The 17709-nt window shown below is 44.2% G+C and overlaps 1 long non-coding RNA gene across 31 annotated transcripts in view; it reads left to right on the top strand.

Moving 5' to 3' along the window:
* The first annotated feature begins 1375 nt into the window (after positions 1–1375).
* The window catches only part of LOC147454640 (uncharacterized), a 62560-nt gene continuing 46226 nt past the window's right edge, over positions 1376–17709 (top strand). For 12 of the 31 annotated variants that reach the window (XR_015188653.1, XR_015188649.1, XR_015188660.1 and 9 more), the window contains exons 1-3: positions 1378–1775; positions 2778–2894; positions 2975–3057. This is a non-coding gene — a long non-coding RNA (uncharacterized LOC147454640). Of the gene's footprint in view, positions 1776–2777; positions 2895–2974; positions 3058–17709 lie in introns of all 31 variants that reach the window. The other 19 variants (XR_015188661.1, XR_015188641.1, XR_015188645.1 and 16 more) reach the window with 4 other exon arrangements.

Below are 17709 nucleotides of genomic sequence, written 5' to 3'. Positions count from 1 at the left end.
GCCTTTTTTAGCAAGTAGGAAGACATGCAAGATATAAAAAAGAGGGGAGGGGAGGAAAAAGGTTAAGGATGCTCATTTTTTTGGATGGCTCTTCCCTTCATGAGCTCTCCTCCTCATCTTCTTGAAGCTCTCTATCCGGGAGAGGATTAGAAAGCTCTTAAGCCTCATTAAAAACTCTTAAGCTCTCTTTAAACTTATCTTAACCTCTTAAGCCAAGCTTCATAGCCTAACCTCGTCCTTAATCAAGCTAATCCTATTATCCCTAAACCAAGCCTAAGCTTCTAAGCTCTCATTACCCGAGTCTTAAGCTCTCATAAGCCGATTGAATCCTAATCCTTAAGCCAAGTGAAAGCTTTCAAGCTTGATTAGCCATTAAAATCCTCAAACTTAACTCCCATTGACCATCCTAAGCCTGCTCGAAGCTCATTAACGATTCGAATCGGGAAGCAGAAGGCAGAGTAAGCAGAACATCATCACTTTCTTGTTTAGCACCTGGATTAAGCCAGGTTTATTCTTGTAAAGAGCATTTAAGCCTCATTAGTAATTGGTTAAACATGGATTCTGTCGATTAACTGGAATTATACGAACTGCTTGATTTGAACTTTGTTGCTGTTAATTGTGTCTGCTGCACTTTTTCTTTCCCCACACCTCTCACAGCCAGGGGCCTGGTGCCTTCTCGGCTCACCTTTCGCACAATTATCCCCCGACAGCTGGAGGATTCTCTTAATGAGATTGACCTCAACATGCCTGCAAGATTTGTTTTCAAGTGCAACATGCAAAAGGTACTATGCTGCACGTCCACTAGTTATTGTGGCTATGAATTATGTTCTCATTGTGATCATGTTGACTCAACTCTTCTCCTCCTTGCTATGCTGCACAAGGTGGTCCAGAACGTACTATACGTGGCGTATATGTATGTATTGTACGTTGTTCCATACAAGAAAAAAATTTATGTACGTAAAAATACGTATCTTGTAGAAAAAACTCAATTTATCATACCTTTTATGACATTTTTGATAAAAAACAAGAGAGGGCAACAATTTTTAGAGACATTTGAAGACATGTTTTACAAGACAACCACATACTGTGTAACTAGTGCAAGAGACTTCACAGTTTAAACGACATTGATGATTGAACACGCATGTCAAAGCTCAAATGAGAACTGGTTTGGTTGTCCAAAAGTCAGCAAAAATGCATCAAAAACCCTCAGCCAAGCTTATCTTTTTTTAAAAAAAGCTAAAAAGTGCTTTGTACGTATCAATCTGTATTGTACAGATCGTATAGTACGTCCATACGATACGAAACGGATCTGTACATACATTTTGTTCATACCTTGGTGCTGCAGGTACCTGAAAGAAAGAAAACTATGATAATTCTTGATGTAAAATTAAAGGGAGAGTCTATTCCGGTTTCAGTCGTTCAAACTTAATGAAAATTTTGAGATTTCTGATGGGATCCGCTCTTCTTGGTTCGCTTTTTGTGAGTTTTTCTCGGCTTCCGGTGCTTTCCGTCCTCCTTGCTAGAGTCTGAGAGCCAGTCTGATCCCAACACAAAACTCGGGGCAAAATACAAGACCAAGAAGTGCTCAGCTTCTTTTGTCAATGGAGCCAAGGCCAAGTTTATTTTGACAGAGTTGTCGGCTTGATTGGGGGTAAAGCCTAAAGATGTGGAGTGACAGATGGATGCAGTTTTGGCAGCACAAGGGCATGAAGTTGTCGTAGTTTCCACATGGCACACAGAGCGGATGTTGAAGTGATGTAACCCATTTGGTTTAGGTCTGTTTTCTTCCGAATGTGTTTGGACGAGTTGTGATTTATTGTCTCTCCTTCCACTATGTTGCCAGTGTTGCCAGGGGACTTTTTTTCCTGGTTTCGTTTAGTTATAGCTTCTGGTTTTTTAGTTGTATTACTCTTTACAATAATCAGTTTCATGGCTGCTTGTCTGCTCATGGCGAATCTGGGCTTATCTAGGAGTCATCACGGTATAAATGAAGGTGTAAACTGTCCTAGGGACAGGTTCATTCTGGAGTCAGCCAGGGATTCTTAATAATAGAAACAAGCAATGTTTTTTCTTTGTTGTCTGTTATGAGCGTTTCAGCATTGTGCACTCTCTCCATGCCATGCTGCTAACAGGCTTGTGGGGAAGAGTTAATTAGTTAAGAACTTCCCGTCGAGTTTAGGGACATCGTTTGAAGTATTTGTTGAGTCGCAAGTGGGAGACTCGGAGATTTCACAGGTATTATCTGAGTAGTTAAGAACTTCTCGTGAAGTTTAGGGCATCATTTGAAGGGTTTGTTGAGTCCCAATTAGCGGGAGACTCCTACACTTTAGAAGATGTGTGGACTTTTACTTTCCAGAGATCTGCTTAAGTTACAAGTGATTTATTTTCAAGAGCATAAGCTGATTTTTTTGTTTGATCTTTCTGGTGTGAAGCAATTGCGTTCTCAATTTGTCCATCACAAGAAGATTTATAAATTTTTTCATGTAGGAATATGGAGCCTTTCTCAGTGTTTTTCATACAATGCATAACATCATGAGCTTCTGCGCGGGAGGCACCGCATACCTAGCTAGGTACGATTGGGGGCAGGGGACCACCGGCCCCCCCACCGGGCCGGCGATCCCCTGCCCCCAATCGCCTTAGCTAGGTATGTCGTGCCTCCCTCACGGAAGCTCATGATGTTGAGGTAAGTCATAATGTGGGAATTATTGTAAGAATCTGTCCAAAATTTCTTGTGCATCTACAAGCAAGTGATCTGAGACTGACTTTGTGACCATCAGGATGAGCTACGGGATCCTGTGCTGCTTGTCTAATTTGCAACCAAGCAGGATCTTCCCAATGCTATGAATGCAGCTGAGAGCTGAGATCAACAAATAGGGAGCGCTATTCGCAGCAAGGTAGAGCCCCCTAGTACACGAGTTCTCTTGATTCAACTCTGGACGTGATAATTTTATCTTTTAAACCCCGTTTTGTGCAGGGTCAACTCATAAATTGAAGAACTCTTTTGAAGATCTTGCTTAGGGAAATTCATACGAGACTGATAGCTGAATTATCATGCGAGTAAGTTACGTATCTAGTGTCGACATTTGTTGTGAATTTGCCTTCTGGCTACCATGTCAAATTGGTGTGCAGTTCTGTATAGCAAGCTATGGGGGTAGTTTGGTCTAGTCTTTGTAAGTTTTCAGGTTCTTTCGCATAGCAAGAGTTTGAGATTGTGGTGAAGCTTTTATGTGGGTTTCAAGTCTGTTTGCAGTTAATAAGATCAGTTGCAATTTTCAGAGAGTCTGGCTGTGAAATCTCCGTTTATCATTGTTTCAGTCTCTCTCTGGGACCGTTTCTTTCTTTCTGTTGCGTTTTGGAGGGCAGGAATGGGATTGAACATTCTATCAATTGAAGTGATGATGTTTTGCTCTTCTTTGTCTCTTTTATGGTATTGAGGTATGCGTAAATATCCCACATTAAACGTCTAGTCATATGTAGCTTTTAGAAGGGGTTGTAGGTCGTGTGTGCGATTTTCTGTGTTTGAGAGAGGCAGGGAGGTCCACATTCATCCAAATTAATTGATGTTTTAGATGGGTCCAGATTGTAGTGGACGAATCTAGAATTTCAAGAATGGGTTCAGTTTTTTTTTTTTTTTTGGCCATAAAGGGCGCGAGCATATTTATATTAAAAAAAGAGAAGCAAAGTTACAATGGACTACCACAAGGGGTATAGTTAGCTTTCGGTCAGTAGATACAAAACTTACAAAACCCTCGGTAATCAAAATTACATGGTATGGGCCCAAACACACACATTTCATAACCTCAGGGCAGAACTTAGTTAGGGGGGTTATTGGGTGCAGCCAGGGCATGAAGGACCTCCTGGATGTGGACGACGAGGCGAAGACCGTTGTAGAGTAGCCTCCTTATCCTATCCCCATCCGCATGGCACTCATCCATCATTCTTTGTAAATGAGGGTAGGATCCGTCTGCTGCTTGTTTATGTTAGCGATGTTGTAAAATTCGATGCAGTCCGTAAGCACCTTGAAGTTAGCTTCGTATATACGGCATTGTTCCAGCTTGAGTTGGTTTACGTGTACAGAAAAATGTGAAAACAACACTCTCAGACTTTTGGTCTGGAAAGATATGTTAAACAGCCTGTCATTTTGGTTAGACCAAATTATCCAGAAGAATTCCCCTCTTATTCTATTCCAGACCACTGAAAATAAGGAAACCGAATCACCAAGCAACAATTGCTTCCAAATTAAATTGAAACCCAGCCTAGAGGTCACGGGGGACAGGATTTCCACACTTTTGGGACAGTTCATAAAGAGGTGGGGGATGTCCTCCTCGGCCCTATTGCACCTCTGACAAAGCCCAGAGCCTGACAAAGCCCAGAGGCTAACCCGGCCAGCCTCATCCTGTGTCCCGTCCATACCGCTTTGTGGAGGATCAACCAGAGCAGGACAGAGTGCTTGGTTGGAATGCCTTTGTTCTAGATAGACTGGAATTTAAAAGACCATTGACGACGGTCCATTGAGATCCTCCACTTTCGAGGGAAACGTGGAGAGGTTCTGTGAGGTTAGGGGCTAGGGTGGGGGAATTAGACAGAGCACTGCCATTAGACCAGAAAAGAGCCTTGGGGGAGGGATCAAGAGAGAGTCCATTCCAACTCCTTCGGGAAGAGGGACTTCTTGTTAGTAATCAGAGTTAACTCCCAGGGTTGCAGGTTGTATCGACTTGTGAGCTCCGTTTGGGAGAGCCACCTATGCTCCCAACTGTGCCACAAGTTTCTCCAAGTGGTGATGCCCTTTTTGTGAATACGCTTAGCTGTCCTAATCTGAGCCTGATTAAGAGGGGGAATCGGAGGCAGCGACCGCCACATTGATTCATGTGCTCGTAGGTGTAGACTGTACTTGGAGTCCCAGTTGACTCTAAGGTGATTCCTGTATCTGTTCCATGCTCCCCACAAGGATTTAAGGAGGGGGGTGCCACTGGCTGATACCCCAAAGAAGATTGTGAACCACGGGAGGGGGTGCAAACCATTGCTCCCTTTGAATTTGAATTTGCTGATGTGTCAAAAAAGTAGGGAAGCCCACTCCTCATCCGGTTTATCCAGGGTTTTGAGGACGAGTTTTACGGCTAGTTTATCTACCCATCTACTGAAGTTAGTGAGGCCAAGTCCTCCTTGTTCCTTAGGGAGGCAACATACATCCCACCTGACCTTGGCAAGGCCCTTCCTCATTGGATCACCTGACCATAGGAAGTTTCTACAAACCCTGGTTATATCCTTCAGCTGAGAGTCAAGTGGCCTCCAGCAGGAGAGGAAGAAGAGGACATAGCAGGAGATAAAATGCTTGGCAACCAGTGTCCTGCCTGCCATATTAGCCTGGAACCCTGTCCATCGGTTGAGCTTGGAGGAGAAACGCTCAAGTACCCATTGCCATCTCTGGGCCATGGATACCTTAAACCCAAAAGGGATACCTAAGAGCCGGAAGATGACACCCTCTTGGAGGATCACTTAAAGGGATTACACTACCTGATGGAAGGCAGTAGTGGAATGGGTTCAGTTTTGTAACGATGAGTCCGGATTTTTAATCAATCCCGACTAGCTGATTGGTCCAGAATTTTAACCGGTCTGGATTTTCAACAATTGATCCAGACTGTGACAGATCAGTCCAAATTTCTAATCAATGGTCTTCATTTTTAAATGAATGGTCCGGATTTCGGAGAAAAAGTCTCGACTTTCAATGAATGGTTTGGATTATGTTGGATCGGCTCAGATTTTAAAAAACCAATCTAGGTTTTAAATGAGCAAGTCCGCATAAATTTATACCCTTCCGAATTATTGCAAACCAGTTTTGGGTGTAGCGGACAGTTTTAGAGAGAGAGAGAGAGAGAGAGAGAGAGAGAGAGAGAGAGAGAGAGAGAGAGAGAGAGAGAGAGAGAGAGAGAGAGAGAGAGAGTTTTAACGTCGTAGGAAACTATCCCAAGAGACCTTAAAGAACTAGCCGACGAGGAGTTGAACTCAAGACCTGTTATTCATGTGAGAGAGAGAGAGAGAGAGAGAGAGAGAGAGAGAGAGAGAGAGAGAGAGAGAGAGAGAGAGAGAGAGAGAGAGAGAGAGAGATTTTATTACAGTCCTCGGAGGTCAAATATTATATATGGAACCAAAGATACATGTGATGAACAATGTACGGGTTGATAAGTGATACTCGATGCTCACCAAGATGGTGGTGATGAGAATGGCAATGGAGAGCCCACACTATGGCTGGGAGAGGAAAGTATGTGGGTCAGTCATGGCTGAAAATAGAGGGAAGCAAGTTCATAGGTGAGCCAGACTAACATAACATCTCAGCTACATAAAAATTAGGTAAGTTTTGTAGCTTGAAGATACCACAACCTACAAAGGGTGCACATAGCAAAAAGGAGTGGAAAGAAAATATGGAAGAAATGTTTCTATTGTGGCTTGTGATGTTGTAAGATCATGCATACAGAACCAAGGTAACATATAACCAATCTCCCAATCCAAGAGAAGGTGGAAGCACAAAATACAAGGACAGCATAGGTAACAATGTAAAAACCAAAACAAGCATCCCTTAGGTTAATAATTTGATCTTAAAAAAAGGACACCAGATAGCGAATGTGTGTTGAGAACCCCTTTTCTAATAGTGTACAAAAAGCCGGTCCTTTGGGTCCCAAAGGGAGGCCCAAGGAAAGCTACGCTTCCCCGAAGCTTCCATGCCTGAGCGAATGGAGCCAGCCGGGGTGGTCCATAACCCGTCTTTAAAGGAGCTGCCAGCTTGGCCTATCTGTGGCAGAATCTTGATGAATGGATCCAACCAGTAAGGGTTTTCATTAGAGTGCTAAACCATAGCACACACCAATAAGCCAATAAATTGGTACATAAATGCCAAAATAGGTAAATAACCCCTCTCACTAGAGTTCCATCACATCAATTCCTCTAAAGGTAAAAAGACTAATCACATTACACAACGTTGACTAGTCATGTGAAGAAACGGATTATGATAGGAGCAATGCCATGTATTGGGCCCATGGTCACCACGAGCATGGCAGGTAACGAACATCAATAGCAACAAACCCATAGAAAGCCTACCTTCAAAAATAAGGTTTAGCACAATTTTAGTCACAAGATACCAAAACATACATAAACCAGCATAGAGTTGGGACATATACCATGTATCCCAATCCCACAAAGACAAATATACATTGTTTTTCGTAACCAATAGCACCACAAACGCAAGTGCAAATCTATTTGCTACAGCCAGTAATAGATTTTCTAGGCAATGACATAGAGCTCATTTACCCTTGGAGCCATCTCTCTTGGAGCCTTCCGATGTGGAATCCATCTTTGCTGGCGATCTCTCATCCCTAGGCAGTGGCACTCCTTTACAATGTGGCACAAACTCTTCAGAGTGATCAGTCTCGATAATCTGCAGGTGTGCAATAGTCTCTACCACATTGGAGGCAATGGGCCTCTTATGAGAATCTGAATGAAGCATGCCTCTTATCATCGTCTTCATCTTAATCCAACTCTCATTGCTGGAGGGCAGGTTGGATAGCACACTTTCCTCATTCCCACAAATAAATATCCAACCTTTGTTCTTGTAGGGTTTGAGATTCTTCATGCTTACCCCATTCAACAAGTAAAGCAAATGAAGGTAGATAGTTGCCATGGTGAAGATATCTGCTGGCGCCCCCTAAAACACTCGGGTAGCTGGAATAGGGGGGTTCCCACCTGCGCTGTAGACTTTGATAGCTTCTTGAAGTGCTTCGCAAGACCATAGTCAAGCCATACAGGATATACATCTAACTTCTGAGCTGAATGTTGCACACCATTTACGAATATCCCCACATTTGCAGGCTTGACATCTCGATGCTTGACACAATTGGCGTGGAGCGTTGCCAAGCCCCGAGCCATGCATAGCATCCAATCAAAAATCATGTGCTCTGCTACCTTTTTCTCCTTGGCCTCTTTCCACCACCAAAACCTGCAAGGTGATGCAAGAAATTGGTCCAAATCTATACCCACAAAAGGGTGGAGAATAAAATACATGTGGCTGCCCTGTTCATACGAAGCCCTCAAGCTAAGGAGATGCGGGTCTTTCGGGAGACGGTGGAGCATCTCTAGTTCTCGGCTTGCCGCCTCTTGTTCACCAACATCAACAAAGCTTAACTTCTTGCATGCAAAGGTTACTCCACCCTCCTTGACCTCGACTAATGTACCAAAGGCTCCCCTTCGCATCCTGCTGCCCTTCACGTCGCGAAAGGGAACACTTTCATGGGACTTCAACACTTGATGCTCCTCTTCATCAAAGAAACTATGCAATATTGACTCTGTGCCTCGTAAAGTTCCTGTTGGAAGATCGCCGGCAAACCAGGTACTTTAGCAAGCTGCTGAGAGTATGGCAGTTGGCTGTCACATAGCTCGGCTTTAGCGAGTGCAAATATGATGTCCCTTGGGAAAAAATCAGGCATGCTCTCAATGATCTCCCATGTGACACCCATGAACTTGCAGATAAATTAGCCCACACTCATGGTAGACCTGGTTGTGATTTCCAACTCTAAGAGTGGCATCTGTAAGGCCTCTGCGCCAAACCTGGTGATTAAGTGCTTCATTAAATCATCGGGATGCAGTTGCAGATTCTTCTTCATCTCAGTTTCTATCGTGGCGTCAAGACCACTACCTTTGAGACGAAACACTAAGTGCATAGTGATTGACTTGTGGATCCCGTAATAACTGAGTCTCCTCATCGAGTCCAGCTGGGTCCCCTCAAAGATGAGCCTTTGCTCATTAGGGTGAATGCCCAATAGAGCATGAATAACTGCTTGCAAGGAGAATACTCTTTCCCTCACGTCCAATGTGACAGCTATACTTTGACCATGCTTTGCATCATGCCATCCTCCGCACGCGACGTGCTGCTCTTCTTCTTCAGGTCGCCATCCGCCATAACCAGGTCATCGTCCCCATTGTAACAGACTTGGACACTCCAAGTCAAGAATCAACTGCGACAGCACCAAATAACCACTTCAAAACAATTCACAGATCACAATAGATTTGCACTGGCCTGCCGGTGGAGTTCCGTGCCTAGAGATATTGGCCCCAAAGACTGGCGCCCCTTTCGGTATTTCTTTTCGTATTAATCAAATCAAAGTACAAGAGAGTGGCTAGGGTTTCACTCTCAGACTCTGCGTCCAGATGCCCTGAGAAGTGAGGCCCTCACCACTAATTTAAAGGTTACAAGGGATGCCCAAAAGCAGAGCCCCAAAAGCTTCAAATCAAAAGCAATTGCTCTCTCTCTCTCACAGAGAGTCAAAACTTGAAAGCAAAAGCATTCTCTCTTTCTTTCTCATATTGTAGAGAAAAAGCAAAATTTGCATCGCTCATCATTTTCAATTTTTTTTATATATAATAGCTCCGCGATTTTCGGAAATTAGGGTTTCTGCTGTCCGTAGCCATGTCATCACTTTGTGACATACCCCCCTCTTGAAAGCATTGTAATCGACCGCGATTACGCCTGCAAAACCGACAAAAGCCATAAACCGTCTTAGAAGACACTAACTGTTAGTACCTACGTACTAGGAACACACATCTAGCACATGTACAAAATCGACAGTCACATCACACGACATCACAAGACATCACATGACATTCAACATTCATTTTGATCTTAGACCATGGTTTATCGGCAATGTAGCTAGCAATCACATCTAGGTCCAATCGGGACCTCATCGATGTCCGATTGACTAACCCCTATTGCAACCATGTCTATTCGAGATCAATCAGACCAAAATGCTGCAGTCATTTCGGCTATCAGTTTCTGCACTCACAAGAAGTCAAGAACAAATCAGTATCATTATCAAGAATTCCATTTCATAAAGTCATCCAGCAGAATACTGTCAGCTCTCAGTATCCCTGAAGCTCAAAGAGACATCAATGACTTTAGTATCAAAATCAAGGCATTTGTTGACAAAGGAGCGGAGTAACTCCCCTCTTGTGCATCCCACTGCACCAGATCTTCGGCCAAGCTGAGTTTCTGGGTTCGGTTTGGAGTAGACTATGCTAAACCAAAACATCGAGGTAAAGTTTCACAATCCGAGGAGTATCTGCTAGGTCCTCCTCCTCCATCCACTTCGCATCAAATGCAGGAAAGTTCTTGAACTAAACCAAGAACCGCCTTCGGACTTTACCTTTCTTCGTATCGTTATGTGCCAAAATTTGTTCAGGAACAAGGATCTCCTCGTTTTCTTCCACTTCGGGTTGCTCATCAGGCTCCCCATTGTCAGGCATATCACCCTTAACAGGGTTCAAGAGACTCACATGCAATGCATTATGAATCCTCCAAGTACCTGACAGTTTCAATCGGAAGGAGATATCATGTATCTTGTTAGTGATCTGAAAAGGTCCGTAGTATCGCATACTAAGCTTTGGAAAAAGCCTCTCCTTTCCCTTTTTCTTTCGTAGGCGTGCCTTCTTAAAAGTAAGAGCACCCAATCATCCTCCTTCAGTTTCAAGTCGCGACGATGGCGATCCGCTGCCTTTTTCTGTCGTTCTTGAGACTCCTGCAAAGTCTCGCGAACCTCGGCAAAAGCCGTATCCAAATCTCGCGAATATTCATCCGCTTCAAATATCTAATCTTTCGTGCTCAGGAAGGATGGAACCTTCGCAGCACTTTCAACAATCTCACATGGCGTCTTCCCCGTCGAAGAGTGTATCGTGTTATTGTAGGCAACTTCCACCAAAGGTAAGTTCATTTCCCATTGAGTCTTCTGATCTGAGATACAAGACTTCAATAAATCTAAAATCACTGAATTGGCAATCTCAAATTGCCCGTTAGTTTGCAAGTGGAACGATGACGAGAACTGCAACTGCGTGCCAATGTTCTCCCAAATTGCCTTCCAAAACAAACTCATAAATCTGGGGTCTCTGTCGGAGACAATCGTCTCAGACGTGCCATGTAATCGGAAAATCATCGTGATCATTCTTAGTTCTCGGGAGATCAAAAATGAAATCCATTTCAATATTTTCCCAGGGGCGGGTGGGTATGGGTAAAGGCTGTAACAATCCATGTGCCTTATGCCTGTCAAACTTGACCTTCTGGCATACTGCGCACAACTCTTCCATGTCCTTTTTGAGTCACGGCCAAAAGAAGTATCTCTCTACCCCTTTCATGGTGGTAGCAATGCCGCAGTGACTTGTAAAAGGTGGACAGTGGCATTCAATCATAACCTTTTCTCTCAACTGCTGTGTAACGCACAACATAGTCTTTTTCATCATGTAGCCTTCCCCAGGGGAATATCCAACTACTGTCTCCCTATCCCGTATCCGTGTGAAAATATCTGCAAAATCTGTATTTGTGGCATACTGATCGACCATATCATCGAAGCTCCTATGATATATCGCGGAAACAGCCAGAACCAACGGTTTCTGAGACAAAGCATTTGCCACCACATTCTTCTGTCCCTGCACATGGACAATCTGGAAGTGGAACTGTGACAAGATGTTCGCCCACCGCATCTGCTTTTCCGAAAGCTGCTTCTGTGACAAGAAGTAGCGCAAACTCTGATGGTCTGTAAAGACAGTAAAATCCGCTCCGAGTAGGTAATGCCGCCACCGAGTAAGAGCATGGAGAACCGCCAAAAGCTCTTTCTCATAGATCTGTGCTGTCATCTCCGGCCTAGAGAACAAACAGCTCTCGTAAGCTATGACATCGCCCTCTTGCATCAAGACCGCACCCAGACTACGACCACAAGCATCACAATATACTTCAAATGACTTCTGCAAGTCCGGCAAAGTCAAAATAGGTCCCGTAGTCAATTTCTCTTTCAATGTCCAAAAGGCAGTCACCTCTGTGGGTCCCCACGAAAAAGGTACTCCTTTTTGTGTCAAGGTATGCAAAGGGGAAGCAACCTCTGCAAACTTTCGTATGAACCGCCTGTAGTACGAACACAGTCCCAAGAAGCTTCTAACTTCATGGACATTCCTCAAATCGGGCCAATCACGGATAGTCTCTATCTTGGTCGGGTCCATTTGCACTGCTGCCTGCTGACACAATGTGTCCCAAAAAGTGTATCTCTGGTAGGAAAAATTCACTTTTCTTTGCATTAATCACTAACGTGTGATCTCGTAATGCCTGAAAGACTTGAAGCAAATGATCTCTGTATTCTGCCTCATTCTTGGAGAAAACAATGATGTTGTCAAAGAAAGTGCCAACAAATAGCCTGTACTCTCAAAAAATCCTGTCCATCATCCGGTTAAATGTTGCAGGAGCATTGGTTAAGCCAAAAGGCATCACCAAAAACTCAAATAACCCAAAAGTCATCCAAATAGTTGTCTTGTAGACATCTCCTGGCGCTATTCTGATATGATGATATCCACTCTTCAAGTCAATCCTACTAAAGCACGAGGATCCCTGTAACCTGTCGAGTATATCATCGATCCTAGGAATCGGAAATCTGTTCTTGATGGTGATTTCGTTGAGAGTGCTATAATCGATGCACATTCTCCAAGATCCGTCTTTCTTCAAAACCAACAACACTGGAGAGCAATACGGTGAAGTACTAGGCTGGACAAGACCCTTTTCCAAGAGGTCTTTCACTGGGTTCATAATCTTTTCATTCTGTACTTGGCTCACACGGTAAGGTGGCCGATTCGGTGGTGTGCTTCCAGGTATCAGATCAATGGTTTGATCTTCAGGCCCTCTGAAAAGCAATCGGCATGAGTGTGGAGAAAAATCTTGGCGTTCTTTTGATCAGGTCAAAACATATTCAAACTTTATTCAGTGTTCAGTTCTCTCCCAAAAGAATGAGTAAGAAACTGAAGTTCATCAAGCACAATCTCTAAGCCCTTCATTTATCAAAGTCACTTTCTCGGCCCGGTAGTCAACCACGGCGTAGTTCTTTTGGTACCAAGGGATCCTGAGTAGAACGTCACTCGCGTGCCCTGAACACCCTTGTCATTGCAAACGAAGTTTGCCAATGCTCGGTGTAATGGCAACATCCCATCCGGGTGCCAGTCGAACTACCTCCGCCTGTGCCGTCAGTCTGTCGGGCGTAATTCCAAATCGAGCCGCCAATTCCAAGTGAACTGAAGTTGGCCTTGGCTCCTTCAAAAGAGCTTTGTGATCCTTCACTTTGCCCCAAAAGCGGCAAAGTTTGTACTTTCATTCATTAGATTCGGTGCAGGTTCCACGCCATGTGGTACCAGTTCTGCTTTTCTATTTGCCTTTTCTGCCACATTCCTCAGCTACTCTCGAACTCTCAGGCCTGTCGTCGTTCTTATCATTCTGTTCTTTCTGTGCCTTTTTAGGGCACTTCGCGGAGATATGTCCATGTTCCCCGCATCCAAAGCACTTCCCCTCTCTAATGAAGCTAGCTCTCTCCTCAGGAGTAAGCTTGGGTCGTGCATCCTTTTTCTCTGGGTTGCTCTTTTTCTTTCTACTTTCATTCCTAGAAGTCTGTTCGGCTCGTTGTGTCATGGCCTCATCTGTGGGGTAGGTTAGACTGCCAGAGTGAATGGCAAAGCCCCGCTTCGCATGACTCATCAACTCTTGAATAGAAGCTGACTTCTGTTCCAAGCAGTGATCTCGGATCTCTGTAGGTAGACCCAAGGTAAACCGCTCAATCTGTTCTCTGAACGAGATCTTCTTGCATGAAGAGGCGGGTAGAAAAGAGCTCCAGAATCTTTCACAATAAGCATTGATTGTGTCTTTCTTGGTCATCCGAAGATGGTTCCAAGCAGCTCGTATATCTCGTTCATATTCTTGCGTCAACCAAGAAGGAATAAAAAGCTTTTTAAATTTCAGCCATTTAACTGGCGCAGTCTTGTTTAAAAGAAGCGTGGACCACCAAGTACGAGCATTCCCCTTAAAGTAAGAGGCAGCTCTTCGAATCTTGGAGTGCTCTGAATAGCGTCCTCTCACGAAAGCGATGTCAAACTGCTGTATAAAAGACAAAGCCTTCGAAGCATCTGAGTATCCTGAAAAAGTATCAAACTTGATCGAGTGGCCACCTTCCTTAAACTCTCGGACTTTCTTGCTTTAATCTTCGAGAAAGTCATACTGGTTAGCTTTGTAAAAATTCTTCTTGTTCGCATAAACTTTCCGTCATCGGAATCTGAGCTGTTTGTAGACGAGTCCTCAGTAGAATTGTCAGTCTCTGGGCGAGATGTAGCCTTCTTTGTCTTTTTCTTGCCCTTTCCGAAGCTTTGTGTCTTGCTTCGCCTTTTGTTTTTTTCTGTCTTCTTCGCTCGAGTCTGAAGAGCTAGACCCGAAGGTCTTAGACCCGTAATCTTAGACCCGAAGGTCTTGCTTTCCCGTAAAGGGCTTGGACACAAGGCCGTTCCTTCCCGTAAGGGACTTAGGCACGAGGCCGTACTTTCCTGTAAGGGACTTAGGCGTAAAGCCGTACTTTCCCGTAAGACGAGAGGTTCCTGCAAAACAAACCACACAAAGCAACAATTCTCAATGCGTATCAACATTGTATACCTGTCGCTCCTTACTCGGAAAAGCGACCTCCGTACTCAGTCGTCACACGAACACTTGCAGTTTCCGTCGCCAGTCTCTGCTCCAGAATCCCAGCGCTAGTGCTTTCTGCTGCTTCCCGTATCTCCAAAAACTGAACGCTTGCTGCCCTTTTATAGGCCCTGGCACCCGGCGGGAATAGCAGCCGAAAAAGCAGAGCCCTAGCGCCCTAGAGGGAGGAGAGAGAAGAATCGTTGATTCTGGCGCTTTCTAGAGAGAGGAGAGAGAGAGATCGCAGATTTCAGCCCCCTGCGTAGCTTTTAGCGCTGGCTTTTTTTTTAATAAGAGCCTTGCTTTATTTTATCAATAAAAGGGCTGGTCACTTAAAAGTGACTTATAAAATAAAGTGTGAACGTGTTCAAACTTTAAAAACTCACTCAGTTAGTGAAAACAATGCTACACGAACACATTCCAGGCGTCCCCGGGTGCAGGACACGACACAGATGCAATGCAGACACAGACTACTCGCGGGAAAACATCTGTCCTCCCGCGACTGTTCCTGCTTTTCGTAAAAAGCTTCATTGAACCCATCTTTATTCTTGTGCTTGCGTTCTTACGCGTATTTTCTTACTCAGTTCGGATTTCCTCCTTGGCCTACAGGATGCCCCCTTACTGATGCACCCGTCACCCATCATGTGACGCATCAGGGGCACTCGTAACCCGGCCCTTTCCACCGAACTTACGAAAACTTCTTCGCGATGTTTACCGTCACCCATCAAATGACACATCAGAGTTGTCCGTTCTTGATGGCAGTTCCTGTAGCTACAATCTTTTAACAGTTCCTAGTGCACACAATAAAATATTCTAAAAAACAGATTAATCATTAAAAATAAGAAAATAGTCCAATCAGCAACATCCCTCTGGCTTCTAAACAGTTGACCTCAACTGTAGTGCTTGTATATATACCTCCAGTATCTCGGGATAAGCTGCTAATTCCTCCTGCGTCATCCACTCAGCATCTAGATTCGAGTAGTTCTTAAACTTACTATCTGCTCCGGTTGGAGTATTTCTTCTGTTTCCTCAACCTCAGGAGGTTCCTCAGCACTAGGCTGGCTCGGAGGCAGTCCCACATACGGCCGGAGTAAACTGACATGGAAAGCATTATGGATCTTCCAATTAGGTGGTAGCTCTAATCGGAAAGTGACATCATTCACTCGCTCAATGATCTTAAACGGCCCATAATAACGGGTAGAAAGTTTTACCACTTTCCCCTTATGAGACGCTTGTTTTTTAAGTCTTGCCTTCTCAAACTTGAGTAAGACTAACTGTCCGACTGTTAAGTCTAGATTCCTTCTTTGCTTGTCTGCAGCTTTCTTATGCTTTTCCTTAGAGCGTAGAATAGCTCTCCTAACTTGCCCGTAGGCTGTGTCCAAATCCCGGATAAATTCATCTGCTGCAAAGATCTTATCCTTAGTTAAAAGGATGGGTGGAAGCAAAGGCTTACCATAGAGAATCTCAAAAGGTGCTTTCCCCGTCGATGAGTGTATGGTATTGTTATACGCATACTCGACAAGAGGCAAATATTTCTCCCAGTCAAATTGCCGGTCTGACACATAAGCTTTTAACATATCCAATACTGTGGAATTGGCTATCTCACTTTGTCCGTCCGTTTGAGGATGGTAGGCAGATGAAAAATTCAGCTTCGTACCAAGATTATCCATCAAGGCACGCCAAAAATTTCCTGTCATGTGAGGATTTCGATCACTCACAATAGACTTAGGCATTCCATGATGCTTAAAGATCTGTGCCATGAAGACCCTAGCCATATGATCTGCTTTGATCGTTTTCTTGACTGGTATAAAGTGTGCTTGCTTGCTAAACCTGTCCACAATGGTCCAGATCGCGTCATTTCCAGTCTGAGTTCTAGGGAGGTCCATGATGAAGTCCATGGCGATACTTTCCCAAGGTTCATTAGGCACAGGCAAAGGTTGTAGCAACCGAGGCGTCTTATGCCGATCATACTTCACTTTTTGGCAAACCAAGCATTCCCTGACATACTTATCAATGTCTTCTCTAAGGCTAGGCCAAAAGAAATATCTTTCCATTGCTAAGGTCGTAGGGAGAATACCTCGATGACCCGCATAAGGCGAAGCGTGTGCTTCATCCATGATCTTCTTTCTTAATGGTTCTGCCACACGTATGGCTTGATGGTGGTAGAGATAACTGTCCTGAATGGAATAGGGAACCTCATTCTCTCCACGATGTAGCTTTCTCCAAATGGTGGAGAAGTCTGGGTCATTCAGATACAAATCCGGTAGTGCTTCTAATTCTTGGTGATACACCGAAGTGATAGCGTTCACCCTTGGCCGCCTAGACAATGCGTCTGCGACCACATTCTTACTCCCAGCCGTGTGAAGGATCTGGAAGTGAAACATAGACAAAAAGTTTGTCCATCTCATCTGCTTCTCAGATAGTTTCCTTTGCGTAAGAAAATACCGCAAACTCTGGTGATCAGTCTTGATCACAAAATCCGCTCCTAGAAGATAGTGCTTCCAGTTGGATAAGGCGTGAATCACAGCCGTGAGTTCCTTTTCGTAGATTGATGCATGCAACTCTGCATCCTTAAGCCGTCTGCTTTCGTAGGTCATTGCATGGCCTTCTTGATTTAACACTGCTCCGATGCAATCGCCTGAAGCATCGCAGTGAACCTCAAATGGTTTCCTTAATTCAGGCACTATCAAATAGGTCCATGGCTTAGCAAGTACTTGAGCCGATCAAAAGCTCCTTGTTATCTCGATCCCCATCTGAAAGGAATCTTCTTCTTTGTCAAGTCATGAATTGGTCCTGCTACATGAGCAAATCCTCGGACAAACCTTCGATAATACGAACATAATCCTAGGAAGCTAAGTACATCATGTACCGTAGTGGGAATAGGCCAATCTTCTACCACTCGGATCTTGGCAGGATCCATACTCACTTGATTGTGAGAGACTATATGGTCGAGATAATGTATCTCTGAGAGAAAGAACTCGCTCTTCTTTGCATTCACATGCAACTCATGCTTTCACAATTCTTGAAACACTAAGTCCAAGTGCTTCCGATGTTCCTCTTTTGACTTAGAGAAGATGAGTATGTCGTCAAAGAATACTCCCGTAAAAGCTCGATACGGGCTGAAATGCGGTCCATCATGCGATTGAAGGTCGTAGGAGCATTGTTCAAGCCGAAAGGCATTACCAAAAATTCATATAGTC

The sequence above is a fragment of the Adiantum capillus-veneris genome, chromosome 7, assembly GCF_014529385.1.
Source record: "Adiantum capillus-veneris isolate H3 chromosome 7, ASM1452938v2, whole genome shotgun sequence".
Taxonomy (NCBI): Eukaryota; Viridiplantae; Streptophyta; class Polypodiopsida; order Polypodiales; family Pteridaceae; genus Adiantum; species Adiantum capillus-veneris.
This window is presented reverse-complemented; position numbering and strand designations above follow the sequence as displayed.